The 14,962-nt window shown below is 32.7% G+C and overlaps 2 pseudogenes; both read left to right on the plus strand.

Annotated features, from left to right (window-relative positions):
• The first annotated feature begins 2,262 nt into the window (after positions 1–2,262).
• LOC145624360 (kunitz trypsin inhibitor 5 pseudogene) lies at positions 2,263–3,036 on the plus strand (annotated as a pseudogene).
• A 2,233-nt stretch (positions 3,037–5,269) lies between these two features.
• On the plus strand, positions 5,270–6,192 carry LOC145624454 (kunitz trypsin inhibitor 5 pseudogene; annotated as a pseudogene).
• The last annotated feature ends 8,770 nt before the right edge of the window (positions 6,193–14,962 follow it).

Genomic DNA, 14,962 nt, shown 5'->3' on the forward strand with positions numbered 1-14,962 from the left:
TATTTACAAATAATGGTTATCAATTCTCTCTATCTATCTATTCATCTCATGAATTAATATCTTTACTTTTCATTCAACACTCACAGATAAATTTTGTATAGGAATACATGCATCCTTATTTTTTGGCATAATATGAAATAGAGGTAGTGATATAATTATCACATTTTTATATGTGGATGGCCACACCGTGTGACAGAGGTTACTTGTATGAAGTTATTGGTTTGGTTATGGGTTACTTATTATGGGGTTACTCATTTGGTTAGGGGTAAATTATAGGGTTACTTATTCAAGGGTTATTCAGTCGGTCAGGAATTGTTCTCACACAGAAAACTAACGCGCTAACCGACTGAGTAAGTAACCCTTGAATAAGTAACCCCCACAAGTAAATAACCCCTACAATTAACCCCTAAATAAGTAACTCATACAAGTAATCTCTGAAAAAGTTATCCCTACAAGTAACCCCTGCTACATGGTGTGGCCATCCAAATAAAAAATTGCTATATTATAATTCATTTGTTTAAAATTAAATACTCTATGCTCAAAGTTGGTGGCTTAGTTCGGGTTTTGACTAAAAAATGTTTTTTTTTTTCTTGCCCAACCTCGTTCTTTTTTCTAGACTGAACAAGCGTGTCGGGCCGTAGTTGGACACCTCTATAATTCACAATTCACATAAAATAAAAATTTTCTTAAGCCGACCAAACAAGTTTGACAAATTCTAGATAATAGACGAAGGAATTTAGTTCCTATAAATACATAGAATTCCCAATAAAACCAATATGCATTACGATATTTTGCTTTTAACTTGAGGTTTAAGCTAGATGTCATGACCCATTTCTATATTTTTTAATCCATTTTATTGGATTTTAACCATAAAATGAACAAGTTTACCTTTTGTTTTTTTGAAGGATTAAGTTTTATAGAGCAACAACTTTTTAGTGTAGCAGGTCACACCATGTGACAAAGGTTACTAGAGTTCTATCGTTAGGGGTTACCCCTTGAGTTATCAAACATGGATTACTCTAGTTACTAAGTCAGGGGTTACTTGAGGGGTTCGGATAGGGGTTACTTGAGGGGTTCACTCGGTCAAGGGTTACTTAAGGGGTTACTCGATCATAGGGGTTACTCAAGTTATTCAGTCAAGGGTTACTCGGTTACTCGGTCAGGGGTTACTTGAGTTAATTGGCCAAGCATTACTCGATTAGGGGTTAGTTACTCAGTCAGGGTTATTTGAGGGTCGATTTGGGGTTACTTGAGGGGTAACTCAGTAAGGGGTTACTTGAGAGGTTACTCGGTCGGGGTATACTCGAAGGGTTATTCGGTCAAGGGTTACTTGAGAGTTTACTCGATCAGGATTAACTCAAGTTACCCCTGATCGAGTAACTTGAGTAACCCTGACAACTCGAGTAACCCCTCACTGATTAAGTAGAGTAACCTCGGCAACTCAAGTAACCCCTGACCGAGAAGCTTGACAAACTCCGGCAACTCAAATAACCCCTGACCGAGTAACCGGACTAACTCATGCCGCACGGTATAGCAAGCCGCATACAAAAAAAAACTATATTTATAGGGTGGCTAATAATGCCTGCGCCATAGCTAGCTATTTTTTAAGAGCCTTTCAATATATAGTTGGTAAAATTAATGAGAGAAAATATGTAAATAAATATTTTTATGGGTATAAAAGTCCGCGTACTATTTTTAAGAGTTGAACATTAATCTTTTGTTTGCGTTTTTTTGTTTTTTAATTACATCGGCCTCTTATATATGAACATAATTAATCAATTAATTAACCTACTAGTACTATCTCTTTCAACAAACCCAACCTACATAAAAACTTTACAAAGAAAGAGCAAAGCGTACAGTACCAGTTGGAGGAAGCTAACGTATAAGGAACTAATTTGATGACTTTCTAGGCACATGCATTGACAAGAGAAGGGACATAACACATAAATTTGGAAGTACATGCACGTAAGCTAGTTATATTGTGACTTTGTGATGGTTTAAAGATTTTGTGATAAGAAAAATGCATTAAAAAAAAAAAAAAAGATAAACTTAAATAAAAATACACCTAACATGCACCGAGCTAATTCACATGAGATTTCTATCTAGTAGGATACATTTTCTTAGCTCTAACAAAAATACACCTAACACGTAATGAAGTACGTGTTTATTCATGCAGTACAATCGATCTATACATTATAAATTGTCACGTACTCATCTTCATTTTCAACTCACAACAATTCAAATCTCAACATTTCCAAAAGTATGACCAACTTAATCCTCTCAGCAGCCACCATCTTCATCATCCTTTATACCTCTCCTCTCACCACCACCGCAGCCAACACAGTCGTCCTCGACATCGATGGTCACCCTCTCCAAGCCAACACAAACTACTACATCCTCCCAGTGTTCCGAGGCCGAGGCGGTGGCGTAACACTGGCACCTAAAAACTCTACTCAACCATGCCCCCTCTACGTAGCTCAAGATAACCTCGAACTCTCCAAAGGCCTTCCTCTTAAGTTCTACCCCGTAAACCCTAAAGACCGTCGAATCCCTCTATCCACTGACCTTAACATCGTGTTCGATGTGTCCACCATTTGCGTTCAATCTACTGGATGGAGCTTGACAAGTTTTGATGATGATGAGACTCAAAGGTTATATATTGGAATAAGCGGAACAATCGGAAATCCCGGGATTGAGACGATTAGTAATTGGTTTAAGATAGAAAAGGCAGGAAGTGGAAAGTATGATTATAAGATTGTGTTTTGTCCTGGTGTTTGTGAGTTTTGTAGGCCAATTTGTGGGGATGTAGGTGTTTTTATTAAAAAAGATGGAACGAGATTTTTGGGTTTGTTAAGTGATCAACCTCTTTTGGTTAAGTTCAAGAAAGAAGCTTGAAAATTATGTTACAAGATTATCTTGTACAAGGCTATATTGTTTACAGATCAATAGATCTTTAAATTGGATGTGTGTAAAAATAATGTTGCATATACATATGATCAAATTAATCTTGAATAATAATGTTCTGTCTTCTTTGAATTATAAAGTTCCTTATAAAATGACTTATAATTCTGCCGTCTAAAGTTAACTGCTCTATTCGTTTGGTCAAAGTTGATGGTCTTGACCTTATTTTTTGTACTTAGCTACTTTATTTCGTACTCCTTTTATATGTTCTTAAATTACAAGCTTTTTTCGAATAAATAAAGCTTTGATTAAGGGTCTATTTTCACTGACTGAACAGACAAAATGTATTGCAATTCTTCATAATTTTGAATTAAAAAAACAAGCTATTAAATAGGCTTTACAATAACAAACTCTAACAACAAAATAGGAAAAGATAATGCTAAATGGGTAAACATGGCCCACATTTTACTCCACTAAAATTGACCAACTAATACTACTTTTAACTTCTTAAATTAGTCCTAGGATACTACTTTTATTAGGAAAATAATCTTCCACTAAGGCACTAAATAATAACGACTAACAACTAAATCCACTAATTTTGGGCCATTAACATATAAAACCGAAGAATTGAATTGAGCTGAACTGAATTTATTAGAGCTGACCTGAATTGAACTGTACTTATTAGAACTGAACTGAAATGAATATTTTATAAGAGAAGGATTTTAGGAGTTGACCTGAACTGAATTGAATTTATTAGAGCTGAACTGAACTTATTAAAGCTAAACTGAACTGAAAATAATCGATCGTATCAAAACAGGCCCTAAATAAAGTTTTTGAATGTTGCTCACTATCCATGTACATATCTTATGCGCAAATCATCGGTTGCAGTTCAAGTTGGCCTCTGACTCTCAACCTTTATATTATATTGGTCTAGTTAGATTGCACGAAAACAAATACGAAGATATTCTAATCCTCTAATCCATTGGGATACTTTAGGTATAATGAGGCGTAAGCATCGTCTCATTGCTAGACCTGGCAATCCTGACCCAAACCTGATGACCTGAAATTGACCCAAAAATATTAACCCGAAACCTGAAATTAACACGACCCATACCCGACTTGAAAATGGAGTTGACCCGATTCTGACCCGACACCTGAACTGACCTGACCCGACCCGAAGTTAACCCGAACCGAAATTGACCCGAATTGTTTGAGCTGACAGACCCGATACCCAAAATTGACCCGAACAAACCTGATACCCAAAGTGTCCAGAACTAAAATTATCTTATAATTGAACTTAAAATGTCTTGTACCAAAAATAACTCAAATTGTTCATTTTTAATCGTAGATAAGCTCATAAACTAAATTGGTAGTGTTTGTTATAACAATAACAAAATATATATTGCGTATAAAATTATTGATTTGAGCTTGATTCACAGATAAAACAACCTGAACATGACCCGACCAAATTTTGAGTTGACCCAAATATGACCCGAATATACTTCACACGAAATTAACCCGACCCGAATATACCCTACCCGAAATTGACCCGACCTGAACTAGTCCCGATTCCTAGCCCGAAGTCAACACGAAACCCGAATCAACCCGACCCAAATGTTAGCTTACCTGAAATGACCCGATCCAAAAGTGACCCGACCCAGACTCAACCAAAATGACCCATTTGACAGGTCTACTCATTGCTGACTGCTGAAAGTAAATGATCAAATACCTACTTAGTGCAAAAAGCGTAGCTTGTGAATGAAGTTTAATCAAAACCAATTTTACTATCTTTAATAAGTTGAATTCTTGTATATCTTAGCATAAATTTTAAAAATGTAGAAGGAACAACTTTCTCAAATGATCAAATTACTATCTTTTTATTCCTTATTGAAGGGTCGGTGCTTACTTATCCTAAGATATTACTGAGTAGTACTAGTTGTGCATTTTTATTTCTTATGTTATCGTATATGCTAAATGAGAATATTATATTGAAGCCGAAAAAAAAAGGAATAATTAAAAAAAAAGGAATATTGTAAATGAGAATATAATTATGAAGCCGAAAAAAAAAGAATGGGAATACCAAAATGAAACGGAATTGAAGATTGAGTTGGGATGGACTTTGCTACACGAATACGTTATGTTTTTTTTTTTTTTTTTTTTGACGAGCACGAATACCTTATGCTTATCCCCTCTATAAAAATACAATTTTTTTATAAAAAAGTTTATATATTCAATAATTACTAGATCTAGTCAAAGTTGCTAACTAAAAAAATAAATTAAAATATAATAAATTATTATATATAATTAGTTAATCATCCTTGACAGCACATATTGTCTTTAACACTTTCTATAAATACCGTACCACTCTACATCTTCCCTTCATCTCACACATCTATTAATATCACTAAAAGTCAACCCAAACCCAAAGTCAACAAAATGAACGATTTTATCTTCTCATCAGCCACCATCCTCCTCCTCTTCTTTCTCTCCTCTCACACCACCACCGCGGCTAACCCGGCCGTCCTCGACATCGATGGCCACCCGGTTCGTCCCAACTCCCCCTACTATATCCTCCCGGTAGTCCGAGGCCGAGGCGGGGGCTTGACAGTTGAACCAAAGAACATCACTGAGCTGTGTCCTCTCGCCGCAGCTCAAGAAACCCGGGTACTCAACAATGGAATACCTCTAAAGCTACACTCGGTCAACCCTAAAGACAAAAGAATTTTTATCTCGACTGACCTTAACATCGTCTTCGATGCCGTCCCCCTTTGCGTGCCCTCCGGCCCGTCCTTTATATGGCAGTTAGCCATCGATGAGGAGACCAGAAGGCGGTACGTAGGATTCGGAGGACAGATCGGGAACCCGGGTGTTAAAACGGTTAGTAATTGGTTTAAGATAGAGAAGGCGGGAAGTGGTACGTATGATTATAAGATAGTGTTTTGCCCTAGTGTTTGTAACTTTTGTAAGGTGATGTGTGGAGATATTGGTGTTTTTGTTGACAAAGATGGGAGGAGGTTATTGGATCTTAATGATCAACCACTATTGGTCAATTTCAAGAAAGCTTAAAAAAATTATATGGATCAGATTAAAAGATTATAGTAGTTACAAAATTATATATTGTAGCTATTGTACCAAAGACTACCCTGTTAATTAACAATATGAACAATCTTGTAAAGTTACTGAATCTTTGGGTTGGAGTATAATGCATGATGACTTGATGAGTGATTTTTTGTTTAATGTTTATTATATGATATTGTAATATTAATAATATGAATAATGTTGAATCTTGTAGTATACTTTGCGTATGGATATGTCGAGTGGTTTTATAATAAAGAGAAAAGTTTTTTGTTACGTACTTTCTCCATTTTGTAATTTACAAATTAAGCTGTTTCATTTTTTTGCTCTTATTTATTCTTCTGCTGTTTAGTTTAGATAACCTCCTAACTAGCCTATGTTGAATTTTTCGATTATGTTATGGCCGAACAATGAGACGAATCCAATAAAATCCCACATGAAAACGTTATCTCTGATTAATTAATGGATTTTGTGCTCAAAAGTTTATACTCAAATATTTGCAACAGTACAAATAAATAGTGACAGAAGGAATAGTTTACCCAAAAATATAAATGTTACACTAAAAAAAAAAAGTGAGGGGGTATTATAATGAACTTGTAATAGAAGAATATAATCTCTTACGTTTGTACCGAGTGTATATGAAGATTATCTATACACTCGGTACAAAGGATATTTGCCAGTGAGTAGTCTTTAATTGAATCAAATTAAACCCCTCTTTTCATGAAGGTGTATACAAGCCAAATAATGGTATCATCAACCATTGAAGTTGTATATTATTTCAACTTTTCTAATCAAGTATTTTATTTCTCATGCAACTTACATGTGTGATGCATATATATTCCAATTTTAATTACAACAAATATTGTTCCGCTTTATCTTATGATAATGTATTGATTTATATCTAAGTAATAATATACTTATCTGTTCTTTATTTAACACACTTCTTTTATCACGTTTATCATTCAACAATTAAGTTGTCGCTATAAAAAAGTAAATATTATTATAGAATGATACTATTATAAAAATTTACGTACCATTACACGATTCTAATAAAATTTCAATACAACGTTCTCTCAGATGCTTCTGTGAAGTCAGGCGAAGGCTTGAAAATGAGTAAGGGAAGCTTTGGGTTATAAAATGCTTTAAGAGGATCGAAACAAGAGAGGTTAAAGGAACATGAAACGGAGATATATACGTTTTTTAGTTAATGCTCCAAAACTAATGGAACTTTAGTGGCATACTATTTTCCTAAGTATCAATTTTATTATTAGAACGTAATTCAAAGTACTTAGCTTGAGTTAGTGTGGAGTACAGTGTTTATTAGTTCCCCATCCACTTGTTTATTAGTTCCTACTTTATAGCTTGTTACTCCCTTGTTCTATAATTTCGTGCTTATTTCTCAAAAAATACGGTAATTAAGAAAAATGGTGGAAGTAGGAGAGTATTTTATATATATATATATATATATTGTATGGAAAAAGATAAAAGGTTGATTTTTTGGGTATATTTATATTTTGTATGGGAAAGATGAAAAAAAACAAGAAATAATTATGTGCTATTTTTAGTAACAAGCACAACATTTTAAGACAACTAAAAAGGAATACAGGCACGAAATAATGGAATAGAGGGAGTTGTTTTTAGAGTTGGAAGCCTATTTCTATGGGCATAGTATCTCCATTTATAAAGTGAAAAGGCAATTAGATTAATTAAAAAAGTGTGTTGAGTTCAAGTATTTCAAATTCAAAGTCCATCGCAATATGATTGTTAAAGTTAGCAGCAAATTAAGTTTAGCAATTATGTCTTTTGGAGCAAGGGAGGGAGAGATTATTAAGAGTATTATTATTGTTTGCTTTTCTCTATTTTATTACGCTTATTAATTCAACATGTTTTGCAGATTGTGAAAAATCAAATAGAAAAAAAAAATAGAGTCAAAGAAAGTAAACAATATCGCATGTCAAGGCTTAGCAAAGCTAAGCAAGCTACTAGGAAGTATAAGATTTTATTTTTTTTTATTTTTTTTTATTTTTTTTTGTACTAAGGGTATGTTCTCTTTGATCGGATTAATTCAGTTCAGTTCTCAGCTCCAATGAGATCAGTTCAATTCAATTCAATTCCTAATTTCCTTTTCTCATAAACAATTCATTTCAGCTCAGTTCAGTTCAGTTCAGTTAAGTTAAGTTGTTTTTAGTAAATCGAAACATGCCCTACATACTCCATTAGCCTTAGCCGGATTATCCCTTCCCTAGCCCTTTGCCCCTTTCCTTTTCCTTTCCTCATACATGTCGAGGAATACAAGAAAATCTCAATTGGGGAGTGGACAATGGAGTAATTTTATGCAAAACTTAGCATTGGTTACTGGCTAGATTATCACTAGTGATGCTACACATACAATGGTTGTATGTGGGCTACAACATACAATACCATTCTATGTATGCCACATCAGAAGGGAGGAAAAAAAATAAAAGAGAAAAAATAGGGGAAAAAATGAACCCTAAAATGCTAACCAATTAAATGCTGCCAACAATGGTTGTATGTGGGTGGCCCACATACAACCATTGTATGTGTAGCCTTTTCCTAGATTATCATTATTAATACCCTCATAAATTTTACCACTGGTTGCATCAATTATGAATAATTTAAAAAGCGGAGGAAGTAATTCATTAACATTGAAAACAATAAAATTTTGAAGAAAGTTAATACTCCGTAAAAATAAGTAAATTTTACTCCGATCCATAGTTATTAAAGTGGATACAAAATACTCCTTTTTTTTAAAAAAAAAAAAAAAAAAAAAAAGCGGATACTAAGCTATTATTATTATTATTATTATTATTATTTATTTATTTATTTATTTATTTATTTATTTTTTTATTTTTTTTTTTTTTAACTAAATAAATTGATTTTCAGAGACATCAAAGACATTACATCCTGAAATTAATTTAGTCCATAAAGTAGGTAGGAAGGCTGTTTCTAGAGTGGACTGACGACATGTGCTAGGGTAGCCAAGACTTAGCTTTCATTGTAATGAGCTGGCCTTCAAAAAACGTGGACAATTACACTCAGAAAATTTTGTCGACCACAAGTGTGGCAGATGTAGAACAAGATTATATTTAATTAGTGGTCATGTTACGGAGTACCGAGTGTCCGAGTACATATTAAAAATCAAATTTTTTTTATTTTATTTTTTTTTAATTAATTGATTTATTTTAGGGTACGAAGAACAATAATATCTTGAAAAAATTGTCAAAAATAATACAATATTTGACTCATTCTTTATTAATAATACAACCTTTTCTAACCTCAAAATTCACAGAAAATTTGATTTTATCTTGTTTAAAATGAGCACCCCGAAAGGTTGTATTATTACAAAATAATTCAAATTTTGTATTATTAAAAAAGAATCGACCATGTTATATTAATTTTGATAATTTTTTCTATTATATTTAATATGATTTGTGAGAGTGAGGGGTAGCTCAAGTTGTTAGAGTTTCACTCCTGGTTCCAAGAGATCGTGGGATCGATTCTCACCCTGCCCTTGTGGCTCTCTAAACACCAAAAAAAAAAAAAAGATTTGTGAGGTTCATCTAATCATATAACTAATATATAAAGCTAAACTTTTAGCTAGACGACGAGACAGCGACACTTGGTATTCTACCAAATTTGATTGAAAAGTTAGAATGCCATTATAATTCAAATTAGGAATTGATGTGTTTTTGTAACGATTTAAACTGGTAGATATGTAATGACAAATTAGTTTAGAATTTTATTTTCAATCAAATTTGGATAGAATTTTAGGATAAAATTGTTAATTTAGAGTTTCATTTTTGATAAAGTACCAATATTTCATATGCACAAATTGAATTATAATTTTATTCAAAAAAAAAAAATTAGATTATAACTCTCATAAATTATCATATAAATTTATTTTTTGTATCATAATATTTTTTTGGAGCGAAGGAATTAGCTCAAAATGTACCACATCCATGGTTTATGATATATTCTAATCAATTAAAATAATATACTTCACAATCTAATATAATTTTATTATTGTGTGTAAACCTGTCAATCAGGTCGGGTCACGAGTCATTTCAGACAGAGTTAAAAAATATTTTTCACCAATATTATTATTATTTGTCATTACATATCTACCAATTTAAATCGTTACAAAAACACATCAATTCTTAACTAATTTTGTATCAATGATATGTTTTAAAATTTGACATATAGATTAAAATATATCTTTAAATTTAATAAACAACCCGGGCATCGCACGGGTACAAAACTAGTTAATCATAAGCCTAAAAGTGGAAGAGTTAGCCAATCATTCTGAAATTAAAGATCAACTTGCTCTAGCTAATTCATTATGAGTGATAGTGAGTTTAATTAATAACACTGATCTCCAACATATATTAAAGCCCAACACGACCAAATCCATTCTAATCAGATTAATTTGAAATAATAACTAAAAACATTATTTCAAGCATTGATCATCATTTCTACACCCTAAAAGCTTAACCGGACTCGAGCCATGGTCATTTATGTGTACTATACTTTATTCTTACCAAATTAAACAAGTCCCTAAAGAGTGGGAGAGAAAGTAAACTTCATAAATATGAAATTATGGAGTTTATAGTTTTTAGAATAATTCTAGCTTGGCAGTAGACTTGTAGTGGAAATTATCCAAAATCTGAAAATTCGTACATGTTTGGGAAAAAACTTTTGTGGACTTGGTTTATAATTATTATCTATTGCGCCGTTATATTGAATATAGTGACATTAATTTAACATAGTGATCTTTATCAATACTTGTGTGACCTTTGATACTATACTGAACTTGAAGTGCATACGTGTAGGCATTATATATGTTGAACATAATGGCCCTAATCATTCAATAACTTCTATTCTAGATTAAATATGTATGGTCATGGAAAGGTGAGAGGACAATAATGTTGGCCCCAGAATCAATTGAAATACACTCACATTTGTAATACCATATATGCCAATTAAATTAATTGCGCCTTTTATCCTTATAAAGTGTTTGATTATTTGTTTTATTTACAGTGGGACACTGAATTAAATGCGCGGTTGTTTAGTGCATTGAAGTTTACCACAGGTGTACGTGTAACTTTTTTTTCATTACCAAAGCTGTTCACAAATTGCCTCTTCTAACATTATAGTTTTAGTTCTATAAATAGCACCCTTCCATATTCATTTCTCATGCATCACACCCTAAACTAAAACAAAAAATGGCTTCCTTTCTCCTCAAAGTGACCGCAATCACTCTTCTTCTCTTCGTTCTCTCTCCTTCTCCTAGTGCCGCCGATCGTGTCGTAGACACGGAGGGCGACCCAGTAAGAAATGACGGAGACTATTACATCCTTCCACACTCAAAAAACACTGGTGGCCTTATTGCATCAGACTCAACTAGACGCTTCCATACCTGCCCTCGATACGTTGGCACCGCAGATTCCGGAGAAGATGGCTTGGACTTGAAGATCTCGTCACCGGTAAGAGTATACGATCTCTTGACCTCTATTCCCGTCGAGTTAACCTTCAACACTTATATCCCCATCTGCGGCTTGACGACCCCATTGCGGTGGTGGGTGGGTCCGAGTGATGCCAACGACAAAGCGCCGATAATTGTCGGTACTGATGGGCCGTTCAAGTCTAATTACGCTTTCTTGATTGAAAGATCTAATGTTGCTACAGATGTGTACAACATTAAATTTTGTCACTACCACGAGTTCAAGTTCGAGTCCAAGGCCAAGTCCAAGTCCAAGTCCAGAAGAATCAAAACTTCTGATGATGATGACGATGATGATGATTACAACGACGACGATGACGATGATTATAAGCAGTGTAGAGATGTTACCATTCTTGACGACGGACATTTGGGAGTCGCCAAAGATTCTCCATTCCCGGTTACTTTCAAGAAGAAGTCAAATTTCCCATTTTTAGCCGCAAAGATGTAGATTTCACACTTGCATGTGTCAATGTACGTGGTATTATATTATGTGGTTGTAATCTATGCTTCAAATAATTTCTCCTATAGTTTATGTATGTATAGGCTAAAGGAGAAAATCCCCCCTTTTATGTCATATTTTAATTTTGAGTGAAGATATGTCATTTTATTGTGTCTGTTACTGTCTTTATTTCTTAGGTCTACTTTGCAAAATGTTCTAGCATTACTCGGTATTTTGCAAATGTTAGTCTCCTTTTTGCTAGAGCGAACTGAGAAAAATGCTGACTAATATTAATCCTCCGGGTCGTCCGAGGGTACGGTACTTGAGCTAAATTTGGAACCAAAACGTACTTAAGCAGTTAAGCTCATCATGTCAATTTAGCTAATGTTCGTTGGCGAATGGCGACAATGTAATCTTAACTCTTAAATGACCTTAAAAAAACAATTAGGAGTTGATACTATGATACTCCCCCCATCCCTGAAAGAACAACTCTTTTGGGTTGATTTTTGCTAGTATTAAGACAGTTAAATAAAAAGAAGTTAAAGTATATTGGAAAGATAAATTTATATATGGGGTTTGTAAAAAAGTAGAAAGATAAAGTATTAAAATACATGAAAAAAAATTTATATGGAGAAGCTAATTTTGTGCAAATATTGTTGTAAAATTAGTGGGTATTTTAATGCATTTAGGTCGATCATTTTGGGACTAAAATTACACTAAAAGGGTCAAACTTTAGGGGACGGAGGGAGTATATATTATTTGGTGCTAAAAACAAAAAAAACAATTATTGAATTTGGAGACTATTTAAGAAATTTGGAAGTTACAATATATAATTATTATAATGAAAGATACATACCACGATGGATAGAAGGATATGTCACCTGTGTACTTTGTATGAAATATCTTGGTCTTTTTATATTCTGTATTTTATCCCTTTTTGAAATTGCAAAATTGGAAATTTTAAACTATATAAACACTTATGACTTATCTAACTGTCGTCTATCTTTTGTGATTTATGTGTCAGAAAAACATAGATGATAATGTTTTATAAGACTCTTCTCTATATGTACATCACAATATTAACTTTTTATAACTTTTACATAAGTATAATTAAAGATATAAGTGATATAAAATATCATTGGAAAACATAACAACCCCAATGTTGCAATTAACGTATGAAATATATGGACAATACAAAATTGACTCATGTACATGATTACTTGACTTGAACCAACTCTACACTCATACTTGACACTATTTGACATGATCTGAACTAACCTGAAAATTGATGTATTCTAATGATGGTTATTGTATTTAAAATAAGTATTACGACCACATAATTAAAAATAATCCGACATGATTTGATTCGATCACGAAAACAACTCGAATAACTCTTAATTGAATTGAAACCAATCCAAATAACATGAATCTCATCTCTATTTGTATTTTTTTTCTTTTTATTGTAGTTGCTCACTATTAAAATGTTAGTTTATTCCATTATTAATAAATTTTTGTAGGTGAGGATTGGAGAGGAAGTCCTAGTTTGAGTTAGCACACAAGGCCCCTTGAGAGTCGGGGGAAAGAAAATCGAATCACCACTACCTCCAAAAACTCGCGAGATACAATTTTTATTATTAGACCAATTATTGAATACTAGTTGATAACTCTATTAATAATGAACATGCACAATATTATCTAATAGGGTTTGATCCCACAACCTCATGATTATGAATACAAACTTAATCAATAAAGCCTTATTCAATTTAACTTAAAAATTACATTATATAAAAATAATTTAACTTAAGTAAAAATAATTTCATTTCGGTGAAAATAAGGTCAATACTACGTAATTTCAGTTCAGTAAAAATAATTCTGATTCATCAAAAATAAGGTGAAGTGTATAGTGCCTAAATCAAGCAACTTACTTAGTAATAACATGCATGATTGAGGCAGGTTGTATATGATAGAAGTTGCAACACATCAACAATAGAATTAAATAGTAGAAGCAAATAATTCGCATACGATATTTTCCGTTGCATTTGACAAAATAAAAGATATCACGAAGACCACCAATCAAATACTTGTACATCGTGTCCTACATATATCACAATTTTGTGGTGGACGACAAAAGTTTTGAGAGAGCTTAGTTATGTAATTACCCACGTTTTTCTATTCATATCCTTATCCAATTGTATGTTTCAACGAGAACGAGTGATGATCGATTCTCATATTAAAATCTTATCTACAACCTAACATTATCTACCAACTTCTGCCAAATTAAAATAGATCTGATCTAATTTGCATGCACCTTCAATTTGCCCACTTTCAATATTTTTGATCTAATTTGCATGCACCTTCAATTTGCCCACTTTCAATATTTTTGATCTACCACAATAAGGAAAATAAATCATACGAAGTATCAGCTAGGGGTGTGCAAAAAATCAAGACAATTAAAACCTAATCCGAAAATCGATAATATAAAACTTAAAATGCGAGTAAGCAAACTAAAATATTATGGTTATCTAGGCCGGATTTTTTTCACATTCAATAACCTGAACCGAAGAGTAATTGAACTAATAATGAAACACTAATACATTAGTGATGTGTCTAATATTTCATAATGATTTTGCCATTATCTTATTGGTATTGTTTGAGCTTTTTTGTAGTTTTCATTTTTCAAGGCGTCATTTATCATAAATAATATTTGTTTTCAAGTGTTCTTGTAATGTTTATTGATTTTATTTATTTATTTATAGGAATTAGCAGTTTGGCATATAGATGGCAAAGACTCAAAGAGGAAAACCTCAAACCTTTTTATTGTTTTATTGTTTTTTTTTTCACCACTTCCTTTTATGGTTTATTTTATTTTATTTGCATCATTTCTATATATAGTAACTTTATACTATATTTTTAATAAAAAAAAAAACTTTATACTATATTTAATTATTTCGCTTTCACTTTAAATCCAACTCAAATTAATTTATCATTTTTCTCTCTCACGGTGTTCACTACTCTCTCTTAGAGTG

This window comes from Chenopodium album, chromosome 1 (genome assembly GCF_948465745.1).
Source record: "Chenopodium album chromosome 1, dcCheAlbu1.1, whole genome shotgun sequence".
NCBI classification, from domain to species: domain Eukaryota; kingdom Viridiplantae; phylum Streptophyta; class Magnoliopsida; order Caryophyllales; family Amaranthaceae; genus Chenopodium; species Chenopodium album.